This window comes from Paramormyrops kingsleyae, chromosome 25 (genome assembly GCF_048594095.1).
Source record: "Paramormyrops kingsleyae isolate MSU_618 chromosome 25, PKINGS_0.4, whole genome shotgun sequence".
Classification (NCBI taxonomy): Eukaryota; Metazoa; Chordata; class Actinopteri; order Osteoglossiformes; family Mormyridae; genus Paramormyrops; species Paramormyrops kingsleyae.
In genome coordinates, this window is record NC_132821.1 from 3,969,555 (window position 1) to 3,983,005 (window position 13,451).

General features: G+C 43.4%; 1 long non-coding RNA gene across 1 annotated transcript; it reads left to right on the forward strand.

Moving 5' to 3' along the window:
- Positions 1 to 11,569: 11,569 nt before the first annotated feature.
- Positions 11,570 to 12,876, forward strand: LOC111835562 (uncharacterized). The gene is made up of 3 exons (XR_002836256.2): positions 11,570 to 11,863; positions 12,060 to 12,160; positions 12,404 to 12,876. It is a non-coding gene; the product is annotated as an uncharacterized lncRNA (long non-coding RNA).
- The last annotated feature ends 575 nt before the right edge of the window (positions 12,877 to 13,451 follow it).

Genomic DNA, 13,451 nt, shown 5'->3' on the forward strand with positions numbered 1-13,451 from the left:
TCCAGGGGCGGGAACAAGGGAGGTTGATACCCAACACAACACTGGAATGGAGACATACCCGTGGAGGAGACAGGCAAGGAATTATGGGCGTATTCCACCCAAGAAAGGAAACCACTCCAAGATTCAGGTGAGTGTGAGGCCATACAACGTAACATCCGCTCCAGGTCCTGGTTGGCCCTCTCTGTCTGTCCATTGGACTGAGGGTGGAATCCGGAGGACAGACTAGCGGTGGCACCAAGCAGCCTACAGAACTCCTTCCAGAATCTGGAAACAAACTGTGGTCCCCTATCAGAAACAATGTCGGAAGGTAGACCATGCAACCGGAAGACGTGGTCCACTAATAACTGAGCCGTCTCTTGGGCAGAAGGCAGCTTGGGAACAGGAGCAAAATGTACGGACTTAGAGAAGCGGTCCACAATCGTGAGAACTCCAGTGAAACCCCTGGACGGGGGAAGGCCTGTTACAAAATCTAAGGAGATATGAGACCGGGGCGTCGGGGAACAGAAAGAGGCTGCAATAGACCTGCTGGAGCCCAGGAAGGAGTCTTATTACGAGCGCACACCGGGCAGGCCGCGATATACCCACGGATGTCCTGCAGCATGGAAGGCCACCAGAAGCGCTGTCCAAGAAGTGCCCGGGTGCGATGTATGCCAGGATGGCAGGCTAAGAGGGAGTCATGTCCCCACCGGAGTACCCGGGAACGCAGGAAGTCAGGGACAAAAAGCCGGTTTGGCGGACAACCCCCTGGTGACTGGATGGACTGTTGGACAGCCTGGATAGCCTCCTCAACTACCCAGGACACTGCTCTGATGAAGCGGCTCTCCGGCAGAATAGGCCCCGGGCACTCCTGGGAGCCCTCTTCTCCAAACTGTCGTGACAGGGCATCAGGCTTGCGGTTCTTGGAGTCTGGCCTAAAGGAGATATGGAAATTAAAGCGGTTGAAATACAGTGACCACCTAGCCTGGCGGGCATTGAGTCGCTTAGCCGTTTGAAGATATTCAAGGTTCTTGTGGTCCGTGAGGATCAGGAAAGGGTCCTTGGTGCCCTCTAGCCATTGCCGCCACTCCTCCAAGGCCAGACGGACTGCCAGCAACTCCCGATTACCGATATCATAGTTCTTTTCGGCAGAGGTAAGCTTGTGGGAAAAGAAAGCACAAGGATGCATCTTCTTGTCTGTCGCGACTCGCTGGGAAAGGACGGCCCCTACACCAGTGCTGGATGCGTCCACCTCCACCACAAACTGCCCAGCGGGATCGGGGATCTGGAGAACAGGAGCAGAGGTGAAACTTCTGCGAAGCGCCAGGAACACCTGCTCAGCTGCTGGGGACCACTGGAAGTGGACCTTGGTGGAGGTGAGAGTCATAAGAGGAGCCACAACGGTGCTGTATCCTCTAATGAAACGTCTGTAGAAATTTGCGTATCCCAAAAAACGTTGTACCTCCTTCCGGTTGAGGGGACGGGGCCATTCTGCCACGGCTATGATCTTCTCCGGATCCATCCATATCGAACCCTCCCCGAGTATAAACCCCAGGAAGGAGATCGACTGCCGGTGAAACTCGCACTTCTCTTCCTTGACAAACAGCTTATTAACCAATAAGCGTTGGAGGACCTCACGCACATGTATAACGTGATCCTGTTCGGACCGGGAAAATATCAAAATGTCGTCCAGGTAAACAAAAACAAACTTGTGTAACATATCTCGTAGAACATCATTTATCAACCCCTGGAACACGGCCGGTGCGTTAGTCAAACCAAAAGGCATAACGAGATACTCGTAGTGGCACCCTTCCACTCATCCCCCTCACGGATCCTAACTAGATGATAGGCGCTTCGTAGGTCGAGTTTTGTGAACCAGCTAGCCCCCTGAAGCACATCAAGGACTGAGGATAACAGGGGCAAGGGATATCGGTTCTTGACGGTGATCTGGTTCAGCCCACGGTAGTCAATGCAAGGCCGGAGAGACCCATCCTTCTTCTCTACGAAGAAGAACCCTGCGCCTGCAGGAGAGGACGACGGCCAGACTATACCAGACACTAAAGCACTATTAATGTAATCCTCCATAGCTTTCCTTTCAGGGGCAGATAGGGGGTAAAGGCATCCCCTAGGGGGCGAGGTACCCGGGAATAAATCTATCGCGCAGTCAGAAGGACGATGAGGAGGAAGAGAGGATGCCCGGGCCTTACTGAATACCTGTTTCAGGTCCAAGTAGGCAGCGGGAACCGAAGACAGGTCAGGGAACTCCTCTTTCTCCTCCGGAACCAAAGAAGGGAGCGCTGTTTGGAGACACTGTGAATGGCAAAAAGGACTCCAACCCATAATGGACCCCTTCTTCCAATCGAGGTGAGGATTATGCTTGACCAACCAGGAGTGTCCTAATACTATAGGTGCTTGGGCAGAATCAATCAAATACAAAGACAGTTCCTCCACATGATTACCCCCAATAGCAAGACTCACCGGAGGCGTAGCGTGGGTGATGGTGGCCATTCGATGTCCATCCAGAGCATGTGCTGTCAACTGCGTCTGGACCGGCGTGGTAGGCAGACCCCACTGGCGGACCAACGTAGTGTCGATAAAATTATCATCCGCCCCTGAATCCACCAGGGCGGCCAACGGCTGCTGGATATCCCCATAGAAGAGCAGCACAGGAAGGAATGTGTGTCGAATGGAGGAGGGAAAAATCGGAGCTACACCCACCAGGACCCTCCTCTTCACTGGTGGGTGCGTCCTTTTACTGGGCATCGAGAGATGTAATGGCCCACCTGCCCACAGTATAGACAGGCATTGGCAGTCCGCCGTCGTTGTCGTTCCGCAGGGGACAAACGAGTACGGGCCACCTGCATGGCTTCAACGTGGGACTCAGGAGAGCTCACCCCAGCTGTTTCTCGGACGGCGGGCAGGTCCAACAGTCTGTGACGTTCCCTGCGGCGCTGACGGAAGCGGTTGTCCACGCGAATTGCGAGGCTTACTAATTCGTCCATTGTTGCCGGTAACTCTCTGGATGCCAATTCGTCCTTTATGCTCTCAGATAGTCTGTTATAAAAAGCATCGAACTGAGCCTGCATATCCCAGCCCTTGGACAGCGCAAGTGTTTGGAAAGCGATGGCAAAATCAGAAATCGAGCGGTCGCCTTGACGGAGCTGCAGTAATTCGCGTGCCGCCTCTCTGCCTTGTGTTGAACGATCAAACACTCGCTTCATCTCGGAAGTAAAACCCTGCAGGGTAATACAAATAGGCGCTCCGGCATCCCACGCTGCAGTCGCCCATTCGCGAGCGGGTCCGGTCAACAGGGCGACTCGGGTGCGATCAGTAGGAAATGCAGAAGGCTGCAACCCGAAAATAAGAGAACACTGCGATAGAAAGGAGCGACAGGTTCCTGGGTCACCGTTATACTGCGGAGGCGGGGGCAATCGGGGTTCGCTGATCGGGGTGACAGCGGAAGGACGAACCGATAAAGAATGTTGTACCTGGGTTGCTAGATCCATCAGCCCGGCGTTAAAAGACTCCAGAGAATCGCTGATCGCCGCGAGCGCAGTCTCATGTCGCCCAAGCAGGATGCCCTGCTTTCCCAGGGCTTCCGTGAGATTCTGTATGTCAGGCCGATCCGCAGGGTCCATCCCAAAGGCAAGATCTTCTGTCAAGGGGGCGCTGACGGAAAAGTAAGGAGAACCCTGCGTGATGTCACAGGGGCTTCCCCAGAGCGATCCATGACACCATGTTTTCTTACACAGTTTACCCCAATGATGCCCAGAGATCTGCAGTGGCACAAGCACTAGTAGAGAAACATCCCCGCTTGAAGGAGCCTGGTTCTTTTAATGGAATTTATGGGTGGCAGCAAAGCCTGAAATACAAATGTGGAAACTACAGGACAAAACGTAAAGCACTGGGAAGCCCAGAAATCCTAATAAACTCACTGAGACACAAAACAGAGGATGAGCAAAAAGCTGCTAAAAATATCAAGAAACTGAAGAGGGCAGAAGTAAATTACATGCCCTCACACCCACTTGGTGAAACAGACGACACCCTTGAGAATCTAAGACTTGACCTAATTGCAGCCAGCCAGAAGAAGGACAGTGCAAAGAACATAAATTACATGATGGTCAGGACATACAGCTGGAGAAGAAAGGAAGTGATTGTTCAGTCCCCTGCCATGGCTGAATTTAAGGAAAGATGGCTGGCCCTCTTTGAACCATTCCAGGTAAATACTATATCATTCAAGTTTTCCAGAGTCTCCATTTACTGCTCACTACAGAGCAGAGATGTGAACTTAAGTCATTTTGACTTGTACTTGAGATACTAGACTCACTTTTTGCTTAACAACATGTCATGTACTGAAGCCCCACAATTTGTCACGTGTTTGTAAGTTCTGAAGAAGCATTGGATTGCATTATGTTGAAAGGTTGCTTATCCTTACACCTCCTAAATATCTCAAGTAACAGCCAAACATTTGTTCTCCTATAGATAAATGAGGAGTTCCGAAGGTGCACTGCTGTTCAGCTGGAATCAACGTTTATGTCCAGGCTGGACAGGTATACTCCAAAGCTCCTGAAACTGTTCAGTGTGAAGGGAGGAGCGGCTGGCCAGCGCATCAAGAACTTGTTGATGGAACTTATACAGGTGGGGTAAAATTGATAAAAAGGTTAAAGTACAATATTTAATTGAATAGTTTGTTGTTCAGGTATCTTCCTTTTCTGGATGACTTTAGAATGTAGCACTTTTTATTTAAAAAATAGTTTCAAGATTATTAACAGATTTTAAAGTTAAATAAAAAAACTGAATAAGTAATACAGATCCACCCTAATAATGGCATTCCAGGTTTGGAGTGACATTGCCTGTGAGAATAATTAATATATTATTCATTCTCCTATTACCTCTATAGGACCCAAGTGCCTCTACTGCAGGGGTGCCCAAAGTGGGGCCCGCGGGCCAAGGTTGGCCCGCCGTACTATTTAGATTGGCCCGCCAATGAATATCTAAAATTTTAAATTATACTGTACTAAAATTTGTTTCAAAAATTCTTAAAGCAAGAATCCCAGTGTAGCTATCAGTGCGTTTACTTTTTAGTGTATACGTTGGCCTAACTAATATACAGTCGAACCCGGTTATGTCGCCGGCCTAGGGGGTTGCCAAAATGCGTCGAGATAACCGATGATCGAGATAACCAAAAACCAATATGGCGGCAATATACTGTATTAAGATATGCTTGAAATGTATTTATGTGCGTTAATAAATTAGAATGTACATGCACGGGTTTTTGGCGTTGCCGTGATTTGTTTGATGACGCGATCGGCATGCTATAAAAATGCACATACATGTCGGCTAACAACAAAAGCCATAGGCCCTATGTGCACCAACTAAAAGCGGAGATTTACCAGTATACAATAAAAACCACCGTCGATTCTCGATACAAACCTTTAATTATATTATCCAACATTGCAAACACAAAGATCGCTCACAAAATCACAAAAAAACCTGCGGGGTGTAGTCCGTTGTTACAAAAAGCAAATCTGCAGTGTCAAAATTACATTCATAAGTAATTTCGCTCTGACAGCTCTGAAATGTAGGCTATCGTACACGCAGTTAATATGGTTTCTTTACAAAGTCTAAAATGCTTTGTTGCTTTTTGCCTTTAACAGTCTTCTTGAAAACAAATGCTTCGATATTATTTATGCTGTCTAAAACAGTCCATCCCCTACAAAAGAACCATACTGTCGAATTTTTTGTAGCATTTCTATCACCTCACCGGCAGAGGGAATTGGTTCCAAATCTTCGTCCGCATCTTCTTCGTCTTCGTTGTCATTGCCGCATGCAGATATGCTTGGCTTTGGTTTTGATGGGGATTTACCTAGATTGCGTTTCACCTGCGTTGTTCAGCGATCGAATTACCATGCGAATGCGATTTGAATACGCGCTGTTTAGCACTTGTGATACATTTTAAAAAGCCGGCGATTAGTCACGGGGATCGAGATAACCGATGTTAAGTGGCGATTTTGGCCCTCTTTCGTGCTCGAGATATTAGGGTTCGGCGACATAAAAGAATCGACATAACCGATGAGAAATGCTATTGCAATAAGGGAATTTGGCGGTTCCACTTCAAAAACGTCGACTTAATAGGGTTGGCGAGTTAGTCGAGGTCAGAGCATGTGAGCGGAGCGGAGCGGTGAGAATTTCCGCTCCTCGCTCACGAGGCTGTTGGATCCGCCCTCTCCTCCGCTCTAATTCGCACTAAGCCGCTCCGCTCAACACCGCTCCACTAAAATGTCCTCCCGCTCCAGTCAAATCGCTCCACGCTCGCTCCAATTTAAAAGAGGGACAAATAATCTGCATGCCTAACAAATGTCACCTTAAACCGAAGCCTTATGTCATAAAGAAATATGAGCAACGGCAACATTGCCAGTCAGAACAGAAAATATTTATTTTTAAGCAACCTATCGGCAACAACGGACAGGTTTGGAAATGGCATTCCACACAAAAATAGGCTTAAAAATAAAGGAATCAGTGGGCTTAATAGCCTAAAGAATATACAGACACGTTTTAAATTCCTCAATTTTTTTCTGTTGATGCAGCACGTCTCTAAAATAAAATTTTACGTTACGTGAAATAAAAAAAAATCTTATTAGACCTACTTTCAATGACAAAAAATTTATTTGATTACCAATATTTACTTTATAGGCTTTTTTACTTTAATTTACTTTATAGGCTTTTATACTTTAATTTACTTTGTAGACTTGATATGCTACAACCATATAAAACTTGCACGCGTTTTGCTCTGGCTTCCGCTTGTTCGCGTAGCACACTCATGTTTCTGAGAAAAGTGATTCCAAAGTGAATCTTTACTCACTGAAACAGTTTCACCACATTGTTGTTCTTGCTGTACATTCTTGTCATCTGTACGTTTGATAAGAATAGTACACTTGTATGATTTATCAGTTTCCTTTGTGAAATACTTTGCGAATTCCATCTCGGCCAATTTGTGTAACAGTCTTGATAATTGTACAGATGAATTCTGGGTAGATTTGGGCACGCCTCAGAATTGTACTGTGAGCGGTATCGGAGCGAAATTGGAACGAGACAAAGCGACCGCTCCAGCCTTAATTAAAAAACCGCTCCGCGCTCTGACCAAATTCCGCCCACTCCGCTCCTCGCTCACGCTCCGCTCACATGCTCTGGTCGAAGTCGAGATAAGTGGGTTCGACTGTATATTATACAGTCCTCACTCGTGGTGCTTTGATTACATTTGAAATATCTAAGACTAAAATTGAAATACAAGCAACTATAAGGGTATTGTAGAGAATATCTGTGCAGTGTGCACATATGTACATTTCCACACTTCTTAAATAGTCATATTTTAACAATTTGCAAAAAGTCCCATGAGTCTTTGCTTATATTGTTGCTACTGTTGTGTTGCTGTTGGACATGCACTCTTTGACATTTTGCACTACATGTGATTACAAAAGTTTAGACGTGCTCTAAATGCCTATATATGACTTATTTGTCATATTTTGTTTAATGTTATTTACACAGAAAGGAAGGTTAGATAACTGTTTGATAAATAAAAGTACTTTACTTTACTATTAGTGTTTGTATTTTGTGTAAAATATTACATTTGGCCCGCGGCCCTCCAATAGATTTTCATTTTGGCCCACTAAGGGAAAATGTTTGGGCACCCCTGCTCTACTGCGAAAAAGAGAGATGTAACTCTGAGATGTCTCATTCAGTATGTGGGAGAGAGTGGACTGGAGCTCATCTCTGACTATTATGTAAGTATTGTTTTAAAGCCTGGTTGGATCGGTCTGGTGTACATGCTTAAATTGGGTTGATTTTATGTTAACCGATGGAACAGGCATTTGTCAGGTTTAGGTGGAGAGAGATAGCAGCATGCAACTACTTAACAGGAGCCCTGGGATAGCTGATTAGCACAACACCACAGAGTGATGCGCCTCTGTTTTGTGTTTCATTGTTTTGTTTTCTATAGCATTTCAGTTATTTATGACTTCTTTATGGATTTTATTGTGAAACATTTGCATTAATGTGTTGTGCAAAACTCATTGATGGGAAAGGTTTCCATACAGAACTTGAAATGTAGCTACTGACATCTTTTCTTAAAGGGGCCGTTCACATCCCAAAATCAAAACTCCATATTTTTACTCTTACTTGTAGTGTTGGAGAGAACTGCTGTAGCAATATCTCGCACACATATAATGGAATTAGATGGGGGGAAAACTCCACCATAAATGAGCATTAAAACTTCCTAGTTATAAGTTTTTTTTTATTATTATTTCTGGGGTTTCCATTTTTTATGTATAAATTGAAAATGTGAATAAAACCAAGTGCTTGGAACTGCACCTTTTTTCATATAGCGTACAAGATCTCATATTAGGATTGTCTGTACTTTTCAAATGGTCTTCACAAAAGCTGTCATTATCTGAATTAAATTACATAATTTTAATTTATTTTTCAAATGAGACAGTTTGAGATTTTTGTATTAATTATTGTGTTTCTATGTCACAGGGAACAGCAGAGACCAGTGTGCATGAGGACCTGAGCACTGCCAGCATGAGGATCTATGTTTCCCATGAGCCAGATGCAGTGGGCATCATCATTGAGGGAATCCCAGTGCTTACTGATCTTTGCAAGCTGGCCAAAGCATGCAGCCTATTCCTCAGGGTGATTTATGCACTTAATCTTCAGTATCCAACCAAACTTGCCAAAACCTTTGAGGTCTTTCAAAGACTTTTTTCTGTGGGACTCGACACACTGAGCCCAAAACCAACCCCCAGGTTCATGACACTTAAAAACAAGCTTCTAGCCTAGGCACTCAAACCTGACCCTCAGCTCTGTATACTTACTTACAGTTGTGTTCAAAATTATTCAACCCCCACTGAAATTGAGTGTTTTGGCCAGTTTGACATTGATTTTGATCATTTCAGTCATCTTGTTTACAATTAAATCAAAGAGGCACTTGTAAGTCAGACAAATATAACATAACATTTATAATGAAATAACCACAAATGTCTTTTCTGTGCTCACATCATTATCAGTTTTATTCAACCCCCAAGTGACATTCATTCTTAGTACAACATCCTTTTCCAGTTATAACATCTTTTAAACGTGAAGCATAGCTTGACACAAGTGTCTTGCAGCGATCTACGGGTATCTTAGCCCATTCTTCATGGGCAAAAGCCTCCAGTTCAGTCACATTCTTAGGCTTGCGCGCTGCAACTGCTTTCTTTAAGTCCCACCAGAGGTTCTCAATCGGATTTAAGTCTGGTGACTGCGATGGCCACCAGAGGTTCTCAATCGGATTTAAGTCTGGTGACTGAAAATGTTCCAGCCTTTAATCTGCAACCATGCTCTAGTGGACTTGGAGGTATGCTTGGGATCATTGTCCTGTTGAAAGGTCCAACGTCTCCCAAGCCTCAGGTTTGTGACGGACTGCATCACATTTTCTTCCAATATCTCCTGGTACTGAAGAGAATTCATGGTACCTTCCACACGCTGAAGCATCCCTGTACCTGCAGAAGCAAAACAGCCCCAAAGCATGATTGACCCCCCACCATGCTTCACAGTAGGCAAGGTGTTCTTTTCTTCATAGGCCTTGTTCTTCCTCCTCCAAACATAGCGTTGATCCATGGGCCCAAACAGTTCTAATTTTGTTTCATCAGTCCACAGAACACTATCCCAAAACTTTTGTGGTTTGTCCACATGACTTTTGGCATACTGCAGTTGACTCTTCTTATTCTTTGGAGACAGTAAGGGGGTGCGCCTGGGAGTTCTGGCATGGAGGCCTTCAGTACGCAGTGTGCGCCTTATTGTCTGAGCTGAAACTTCAGTACCCGCATCTGACAAATCTTTTCTCAGTTCCTCAGCAGTCACACGGGGACTTTTCTCCACTTTGCGCTTCAGGTAGCGCACAGCAGTCGAAGTCAGCATCTTCTTTCTGCCACGACCAGGTAGCGTTTCAACAGTGCCCTTTGCCTTGAATTTGCGAATGATGCTTCCTATGGTGTCTCTTGTAATGTTTAACATTTTTGCAATCTTCTTATGGCCATTGCCCTTCTTGTGAAGAGAAATCACCTCTTCTCTTGGCTTCCTGGACCATTCTCTTGACTTCACCATGTTTGTAAACACACCAGTAAATGTCTAGAAGGAGCTGAGTATCACAGTCATTTTAAATCTGCCTAATTGGTGCTTATTATGCTTGATTGCTGCTCATTGACATCCACAGGTGTTTTCAATACCTGATCGAAAACACTTGAATGAACCTCTGTTCTTAAGAGTGGTAGTCTTTAAGGGGTTGAATAATTGTGTCAATGAAGAAATGACAAAAAAACATTTAATACTGTATTACAAAAACAATTGATGTAATTTTAGTTGCATTTGGTTCTTTAAAAAGTCCTTGTAAGATTTCATTCTGAACACAATTACAAATGTACACTGAATTCCCTAAAACCCTTTACAGCATTGGGGGTTGAATAATTTTGAACACAACTGTATGTTGTCTGTTCAAGAATGTTCTGGCTGCCCTTTATAAGGTCAAAAGCTTTAATTTGATGTTAAAATGTTATATACACACACTGTGAAGGCAGCACTTTTTCATGTTGAACAACTTTTCAGCCTATTGCCATTGTTTGCATATGGTAATTATTTAATAAATGCTGGAAATTGATATCTCTCATTATTTGTTAAAGTTATATTGATCCTAACTAATTATTTGAAGCAGTTTCAGCTCTTAAAACAAAGGGCAGATTCATAAAAATCTATTGATAGAGTACATGAATTCATTCAACTCGAATTCTTATTTGTTCATGTAAATATTACTTATTTTAATTAAGTCTGATGTGTTTGATATGCTGACATTTTTTTAAATTGGTTGAAATCAATTTTTGGCTGTTTTCTGCAAATTGTGCTTAATCTAATAGCATACATCGAAATGCATATTATTAAGTTTTCCCAACTCAAAATACCAACTAGTTCACTAAACTTGCAAAAAATGCTTGGAAAATGTTGCCTTATTTTTTTCAAGTTATATCTAAGTAACACTTTTTACAGTGTAAACAGAATATTAATCAGGAAATAAATATAAAAAATGTACCAGTGGTAAATGCACAATTAAAGTAAAGTCCAGTGCTAACTGCTTCACAGATGCAATGCTGCCCTGGCATGTGTTATGGCTGGGGGTGAGGGCTGACACAGCGGGAGGAGCTATTGTAGTGCCTGGTGTTGGCAGGTTGGCAGGATCCTCAGTAGCATTTCTTAGCACACGCACCATGGTGGGATGAGCCAGAGGCTAAAAGTGCTCCAAGAGAGTGCCCCACAGAGGGAATGTCCAGAATTGTTCATGATTTCACATTTTTTGAGCATTCCTTTCTCTGAATCTGCCCCAAGTGGCTCCAGGGGTCTTGGGTGGAACAAAACAGAAGGCTGAGGAATGTTTATTAACACTGAGGAATACAAAGACTGTCTGCCATAAATTGCCTTTATTAGTGCTGTCATCTTCTCTTGTACTTCCTATCCTTTGCAGCCTTGGCCAGTGAGATAAGGAGTTTCACTTTCCTTTTGAGACCTAGCTAGTTTCCTTCCCAACCTTGGCTGGTGAGACAAGGAGGGTGATTTTTTTTTCTTCACTTAGTCCCGGGTGCAAAAACTAGGATAGAATAGCATCTCTTAATTTTGCAGTAATCTGACTCTTCCTGTATGCCCTATAATTAGTCGTCTTTACATTTCTGGGTAAAACTACTTCCTGTGATGACATTCGATGTATATAAACAATGGCGCAGTCCAAGATCAAGAGTTTCTGGGAACTCAAAACAGAAACAGCTTTACCTTAATTTTTATGAATTTCAAACCCTTGAGGATCAAAGAAGTAAGTAAGTGAAAGCTATCAAGAGAGATGAAAAGGTTAATTTTGTTATTTGCAAGGGAAGCATCTTGGTCAGCAGTCAGCACTTTGCGGCTGCTGATTATATTGAATGGAGTGCTCGATTAAAGATGGGTACTGTCCCCAGTCGTTTCAACTGGGACAACTTTAAAATAACCAAAAAAACATCATTGATGAACAGATGACAGCTCGACTGGGAGTAGATGTCTGTGCTCAGGAGCCAAAAAGCATCCCAGATGAGAGAAGCACCAAGGTGCCTGACTGTATGATGCCCCCCTCCTGGTAAGCACTGATATATAATGTCATGTCTATGTTAGCAATGTTTTGACCCTAATTAGTCTTTTATACACAGCACAAATCAGCCACAAACTAAATTGGATGACATGCATAGCATTGTTTTTGGTAATTATTGACAAACAGACCAGTTTGATTTATCAAATGTCATTTTTCCGTTAGTTGTTCAGACACATGTGTCTGAATGTTAACTAAGGGGCAAGTGCTAAAATTATGGCCTAAAACCTTCAGGTGTCTGCTAGAAAGCTGAAGATGAAGAGGATTTTCACCTTTAATTGACCTAATACCATCAACTATGACCCTATGAATACATCCAAATTAATTAAACAATGGCTTCACCAGAAGAAAAGGAATGTTTTGGAATGGCCCAGCCAGAGCCCAGACCTAAATCCAATTAAATATCTGTGGGGTTACCTGAAGGAGGCTGTGCACAAGAGATGCCCTCGCAATCTGGAGCAATTTTTTGCAAGGAATAGTAGGCAAATATTGCCAAGTCAAGATGTGACATGCTGATAGCCTCCTACCCAAAAAGACTGAATGCTATAATTAAATCAAAAGGTGCTTCAACAAAGTATTTGTTTAGACCCTTAACCCTTGCATACTTATTCAACTTACTGTACGTTTTTTCTTTTATTATATTGTCCCCCAAAAGATATGTTTTTCAATTGTACAGGTTATAGGTCACATTAAAGGTGGGAAAAGTTTTTAAATGATTTATTGTGGTCTAATTGTCTTACATCACAAAAACCTGGCATTTTAACAGGGCTGTATACACTTAAATCCATTGTAGTTTATCAATATTAACATTAATAGTATATTAAGATAATAGTAAAAATAAGCTATAATTGTTTAACCACAAATTTTTATGCCAGCAGGTGAGGACAGGAAGACAGAACTCAGCTCTTCTCATTTCATTTCCAAAGGGGAGCTTTATTAGGGGTAGTGGCAAGCCTGCATTTATATACCCAACTAATGAGGGGATAAGGGACAGACATGGAATGTCCTCCTGGTCAGGTTGGGAAGGAGGGTGTAGGAGGACCAGCAGTGCCATCTACTGGCCCTAACCGGAATAGGACAGGGCAGGCCAGAGCAGATAGTAACACAAATAACATTTCCCATTACAATATAATAATGTGAACATTGATGTGACAACTCTGTGTAGAGGAAAAACTGAACAATTTGTTATAGATACAGACACTCTTTTAATGATTGAGTTCCTACGACTAGGTTGTTAAGCAATTTGTTCCATGAGCAAGGAGCTGACCTGTCATGTAGAGTC